This window comes from Oncorhynchus tshawytscha, linkage group LG10 (assembly GCF_018296145.1).
Source record: "Oncorhynchus tshawytscha isolate Ot180627B linkage group LG10, Otsh_v2.0, whole genome shotgun sequence".
Classification (NCBI taxonomy): Eukaryota; Metazoa; Chordata; class Actinopteri; order Salmoniformes; family Salmonidae; genus Oncorhynchus; species Oncorhynchus tshawytscha.
The window spans coordinates 74,575,642-74,583,266 of record NC_056438.1 but is presented as its reverse complement, the minus strand read 5'-3'; positions in this window follow the sequence as shown (position 1 = coordinate 74,583,266).

Here is a 7,625-nt window from a genome sequence, read left to right as displayed (position 1 = left end):
CAGAGCTGAGCAGTGATGTCATTTGATGTGTCAGTTGCTTTTTCTTTACATTTACATGTAGCGACACCGTCAGGACATGTAGACATGTAGCTACTCCATCAGGACATGTAGACATGTAGCTACTCCATCAGGACATGTAGACATGTAGCTACTCCATCAGGACATGTAGACATGTAGCTACTCCATCAGGACATGTAGACATGTAGCTACTCCATCAGGACATGTAGACATGTAGCTACTCCATCAGGACATGTAGACATGTAGCTACTCCATCAGGACATGTAGACATGTAGCTACTCCATCAGGACATGTAGACATGTAGCTACTCCATCAGGACATGTAGACATGTAGCTACTCCATCAGGACATGTAGACATGTAGCTACTCCATCAGGACATGTAGACATGTAGCTACTCCATCAGGACATGTAGACATATAGCTACTCCATCAGGACATGTAGACATATAGCTACTCCATCAGGACATGTAGACATGTAGCTACTCCATCAGGACATGTAGACATGTAGCTACTCCATCAGGACATGTAGCTACTCCATCAGGACATGTAGACATGTAGCTACTCCATCAGGACATGTAGACATGTAGCTACTCCATCAGGACATGTAGACATATAGCTACTCCATCAGGACATGTAGACATGTAGCTACTCCATCAGGACATGTAGCTACTCCATCAGGACATGTAGACATGTAGCTACTCCATCAGGACATGTAGGTACTCCATCAGGACATGTAGGTACTCCGTCAGGACATGTAGACATGTAGCTACTCCATCAGGACATGTAGCTACTCCATCAGGACATGTAGCTACTCCATCAGGACATGTAGCTACTCCATCAGGGATGTAGACATGTAGCTACTCCATCAGGACATGTAGCTACTCCACCAGGGATGTAGACACGTAGCTACTCCATCAGGGCATGTAGCTACTCCATCAGGACATGTAGCTACTCCATAAGGGATGTAGACATGTAGCTACTCCATCAGGGATGTAGACATGTAGCTAGTCCATCAGGACACGTAGCCACTCCATCAGGACACGTAGCTACTCCATCAGGGCATGTAGACATGTAGCTACTCCATCAGGACATGTAGCTACTCCATCAGAGATGTAGACATGTAGCTACTCCATCAGGGATGTAGACATGTAGCTACTCCAACAGGGATGTAGACATGTACCTACTCCATCAAGTGCGACAAGACAGACAATGACAGGCCAGGGTGCTTCCAAATGGCACACTATTCCCTATATAGTGCACTACTTTTGAAATTTTTGGACAAAAGCAGTGCACTATAATGTGAATAGGGTTCCTGGGTTCGGTTTAGCAGGGTTCAGTTTAGGTGGGCGGACTCAGTTGATCAGGTAAATTAATCAGGTCCAACATCAGGTTAGTTCATCTGAACCAATATCAAGTTACTTAATCTGAACCAACATCAGGTTATTTAATCTGAACCAACATCAGGTTATTTAATCTGAACCAACATCAGGTTATTTAATCTGAACCAACATCAGGTTATTTCATCTGAACCAACATCAGGTTATTTAATCTGAACCAACATCAGGTTATTTAATCTGAACCAACATCAGGTTATTTAATCTGAACCAACATCAGGTTATTTAATCTGAACCAACATCAGGTTATTTCATCTGAACCAACATCAGGTTATTTCATCTGAACCAACATCAGGTTATTTCATCTGAACCAACATCAGGTTATTTCATCTGAACCAACATCAGGTTATTTCATCTGAACCAACATCAGGTTATTTCATCTGAACCAACATCAGGTTATTTAATCTGAACCAACATCAGGTTATTTAATCTGAACCAACATCAGGTTAGTTCATCTGAACCAATATCAAGTTACTTAATCTGAACCAACATCAGGTTATTTAATCTGAACCAACATCAGGTTATTTAATCTGAACCAACATCAGGTTATTTAATCTGAACCAACATCAGGTTATTTAATCTGAACCAACATCAGGTTACTTGCACATTCATCTTCTTCACATCCTACCATTCCAGTGTTTAATTGCTATATTGCAATTACTTCACCACCATGGCCTATTTATTGCCTTACCTCTTATCTTACCTCATTTGCACTCACTGTATATAGATTTTTCTACTGTATTATTGATTGTATGTTTGCTTATTCCATGTGTAACTGTGTTGTTGTATGTGTCGAACTGCTTTGCTTTATCTTGGCCAGGTCGCAGTTGCAAATGAGAACTTGTTCTCAACTAGCCTACCTGGTTAAATAAAGGTGAAATAAAAAATAAATGAATAAAAATGTAATATGCACCAACATCAGGTTATTTAATCTGGTCCAACATCAGGTTAGTTCATCTGGTCCAACATCAGGTTAGTTCATCTGAACCAACATCAGGTTAGTTCATCTGGTCCAGCATCAGGTTAGTTCATCTGAACCAACATCAAGTTATTTAATCTGGTCCAACATCAGGTTAGTTAATCTGAACCAACATCAGGTTAGTTCATCTGGTCCAACATCAGGTTAGTTAATCTGAACCAACATCAGGTTAGTTCATCTGAACCAACATCAGGTTAGTTAATCTGAACCAACATCAGGTTAGTTAATCTGAACCAACATCAGGTTAGTTAATCTGAACCAACATCAGGTTAGTTAATCTGAACCAACATCAGGTTAGTTCATCTGAACCAACATCAGGTTAGTTCATCTGGTCCAACATCAGGCAGTCTATAGTGGAAACAGATTGAATAAATGGAAACCAGGTCTGCGTACCAAATGGAACATCAGGGCCCTGGTTGAAGGTAGTGCACTATACAGGGAGCTGGGTGCCATCGAGCACAAAACCAGAGCAGTACTCTGCCCTGCAGGCACATGTTCTGAGCCAGCTGCTCCTCAGTGAACACTAGCTCCCTCTCCTCCCCTGCTCTGCAACCCCACACCACTGTCCTGATACACTACCACAGAAGGAGGATCTTCTACAGCTCACATTCTATTGTGCAAGCATTAGCTGCTTCCTCATCTTCCTAGTTTCAGGTGTTGTTTTATCAGAAGAGACAACCCAGGGACAGAGACAGACAACCCAGGGACAGAGACAGACAACCCAGGGACAGAGACAGACAACCCAGGAACAGAGAGGCAGTCAACCCAGGGACAGAGACAGACAACCCAGGGACAGAGACAGACAACCCAGGGACAGAGACAGACAACCCAGGAACAGAGAGGCAGTCAACCCAGGGACAGAGACAGACAACCCAGGGACAGAGACAGACAACCCAGTTACAGAGAGACAGACAACCCAGGGACAGAGACAGACAACCCAGGGACAGAGACAGACAACCCAGGGACAGAGACAGACAACCCAGGGACAGAGACAGACAACCCAGGAACAGAGAGGCAGTCAACCCAGGGACAGAGACAGACAACCCAGGGACAGAGACAGACAACCCAGGGACAGAGACAGACAACCCAGGGACAGAGAGACAGACAATCCAGGGACAGAGACAGACAACCCAGGGACAGAGACAGACAACCCAGGGACAGAGACAGACAACCCAGGGACAGAGACAGACAACCCAGGGACAGAGACAGACAACCCAGGGACAGAGACAGACAACCCAGGGACAGAGACAGACAACCCAGGGACAGAGACAGACAACCCAGGGACAGAGACAGACAACCCAGGGACAGAGACAGACAACCCAGGGACAGAGAGACAGATAACCCAGGGACAGAGAGGCAGTCAACCCAGGGACAGAGACAGACAACCCAGGGACAGAGACAGACAACCCAGGGACAGAGACAGACAACCCAGGGACAGAGACAGACAACCCAGGGACAGAGACAGACAACCCAGGGACAGAGAGGCAGTCAACCCAGGGACAGAGACAGACAACCCAGGGACAGAGACAGACAACCCAGGGACAGAGACAGACAACCCAGGGACAGAGACAGACAACCCAGGGACAGAAACAGATAACCCAGGGACAGAGACAGACAACCCAGGGACAGAGAGACAGACAACCCAGGGACAGAGAGACAGCAACCCAGTTACAGAGAGACAGACAACCCAGTTACAGAGAGACAGACAACCCAGGAACAGAGAGGCAGTCAACCCAGGGACAGAGACAGATAACCCAGGGACAGAGAGACAGACAACCCAGGAACAGAGAGGCAGTCAACCCAGGGACAGAGAGACAGACAACCCAGGGACAGAGAGACATACAACCCAGGGACAGAGAGACAGACAACCCAGTTACAGAGAGACAGACAACCCAGGAACAGAGAGACATACAACCCAGGGACAGAGAGACAGACAACCCAGTTACAGAGAGACAGACAACCCAGTTACAGAGAGACAGACAACCCAGGAACAGAGAGGCAGTCAACCCCAGGGACAGAGACATACAACCCAGGGACAGAGAGACAGACAACCCAGTTACAGAGAGACAGACAACCCAGGAACAGAGAGGCAGTCAACCCAGGGACAGAGACAGATAACCCAGGGACAGAGAGACAGACAACCCAGGAACAGAGAGGCAGTCAACCCAGGGACAGAGAGACAGACAACCCAGGGACAGAGACAGACAACCCAGTTACAGAGAGACAGACAACCCAGGAACAGAGAGACATACAACCCAGGGACAGAGAGACAGACAACCCAGTTACAGAGAGACAGACAACCCAGGAACAGAGAGACATACAACCCAGGGACAGAGAGACAGACAACCCAGGGACAGAGAGACAGACAACCCAGTTACAGAGAGACAGACAACCCAGGAACAGAGAGGCAGTCAACCCAGGGACAGAGACATACAACCCAGGGACAGAGAGACAGACAACCCAGTTACAGAGAGACAGACAACCCAGGAACAGAGAGACAGACAACCCAGGGACAGAGAGACAGACAACCCAGTTACAGAGAGACAGACAACCCAGGAACAGAGAGGCAGTCAACCCAGGGACAGAGACAGATAACCCAGGGACAGAGAGACAGACAACCCAGGAACAGAGAGACATACAACCCAGGGACAGAGAGACAGACAACCCAGTTACAGAGAGACAGACAACCCAGTTACAGAGAGACAGACAACCCAGGAACAGAGAGGCAGTCAACCCAGGGACAGAGACATACAACCCAGGGACAGAGAGACAGACAACCCAGTTACAGAGAGACAGACAACCCAGGAACAGAGAGACAGACAACCCAGGGACAGAGAGACAGACAACCCAGTTACAGAGAGACAGACAACCCAGGAACAGAGAGGCAGTCAACCCAGGGACAGAGACAGACAACACAGGGACAGAGAGACAGACAACACAGGGACAGAGAGACAGACAACACAGGGACAGAGAGACAGACAACCCAGGGACAGAGAGACAGGCAACCCAGGGACAGAGAGACAGACAACCCAGGGACAGGTACAGTATGTGAATAAATAGCTTACATTCTACTGTACAAACATTAGCTGATTCTTTCTTGTTTCAGGTATGAATTAAATATCAAAAAGAATATGTATAAAATCTTACACAATTTATTCATAATAGAAGAAGCAAGAAATGCTAGGAGAGGAAACCCACATGGTGAGATTTAGAGAGAGCGAGAAACCCAATCATTAACAGATGGGAAAGGGGAAGACAATCTAAATGCCCATGCCCAGGCTGGCACAATGGAGCCCTTCTCCTACCCTGCAGGAGCAGACTGACGCCCCAGCACAGGTCACATCACAACCCCCTCACTTCCACACGCACGCTCACTTTGGGGTTTGCGTCACAAATAGCACCCTATTCCCTACATAGTGCACTACTTTTGACCAAGTAGAAGCCACATATAAACGAAAGCACCAAGTATGGCATCTTGGCAAACATATAACTAGAGCACACGCCACTCTTGATTGTTATTACTGTGCACAGAACTCTAAAATCCATTTTTACTTCCTGTAATGACCACGTGACCTTGGCTCTCTTCACTGACCTGCATCGTAATTATAGTGGATGGAGTCCAGACTTCCTTCTACAGACTGTGTGGATTTTCATTGTCTAACGCAGAGGCTGGAAATGCATCTGTTTTGTTCTGCTCCATGAACCGTCAAGCCGCTTCGCATTTCCTCACATCACACCAGGCGGCGTCCTCGTTTCGTCCTTGTTCTTCCGAATACACACAGAACATTGGAAAATTGTGTTACACCGATATTCTGCATAAATTCATGTCTTGAGGAAATCTCATCTCTTGTTGCATTGTTTTGTTGATTTCTACAGGGAACTTGGATTGTGTGGTTCTGTTAATTGAACTCTGGCGAACTGTTGAGAGGGAACCATGTACAGTAATATTTGAATAGTGAATAATTGTAAGTGACTGGAGATAAGTTAACAAAGCTTTGTGGGTTATTGTGGTAAACTAGAATATAACTCTTCAATTCCAAGGATACAAACGATGTGAGGAGTGTTAAGAGTTGACCTTGTCTCACTTTCCATGCGAATCAGCTTCAGATTTCAATGGTGTTAAGTCGACAAGAGGCTGAACTGAGAAGTACGGGACCATATTATCTACACAACACAAAAGTATGTGGACACCTCTTCAAATTAGTGGATCCGGCTATTTCAGCCACAACCATTGCTGACAGGTGTATAAAAATCAAGCAGAGCCATGCAATCTCCACAGACAAACATTGACAGTAGAATGGCCTTACTGAAGAGCTCAGTAACTTTAAATGTTTCCCAGTCATAGGATGCCACCTTCCCAAGTCAGTTCATCAAATGTCTGCCCTGCTAGAGCTTCCCCGGTCAGTGCTGTTACAGTGAAGTGGAAACATCTAGGAGCAACAACAGCTAGACCCTTAGTTCCAGAGAAGGGAAATCTTAATGCTACAGCATACAATGACATTCTAGACGATTTTGTTCTTCCAACTTTGTAGCAAGAGTTTGGGGAAGACCCTTTCCTGTTTCAGCATGACAATGCCCCCATGCACAAAGTGAGGTCCCTACAGAAATGGTTTGTCGAGATTAGTGTGGAAGAACCTGACCTCAAACCCATTGAACTCCTTTGGGATGAATTGTAAGGCCGACTGTGAGCCAGGCCTAATCGCCCAACCTCACTAATGTTCTTGTGGCTGAATGGAAGCAAGTCCCTGCAGCAATGTTCCAAAGTCTAGTGGAAAGCCTTCCCAGAACAGTGAAGGCTGTTATAGCAGCAATGGTCCAACATCTAGTGGAAAGCCTTTCCAGAAGAGTGGAGGCTGTTATAGCAGCAAGGGGGGGGGGACCAATTCCATATTAATGTTAATGATTTTGAAATTAGATGTTGGATGAGCAGGTGTCCACATACTTTTGGTCATGTAGTGTACATAGTAGACTCATAGGGCTCAGTTTAAAAGTAGTGCACTATGTAGGGAGTATGGTGCCAATGACATTAAACCAAGTAGCGCACTATAATGGGGTGCAATTTGGGACACAAACTGTATGGTAATGAAGCTGTGAGTGAGAGGTACTGAGGGTACAGAGCTTTTTGTTTACTCCTGTGGACTCTATTCAAGTCACTATGTACTGCAAATATGAAGTTCCATTCAACTCCTCTTCATTACACCGGCTGGCACCCAGGACAACAAAGGGAACAAAGTG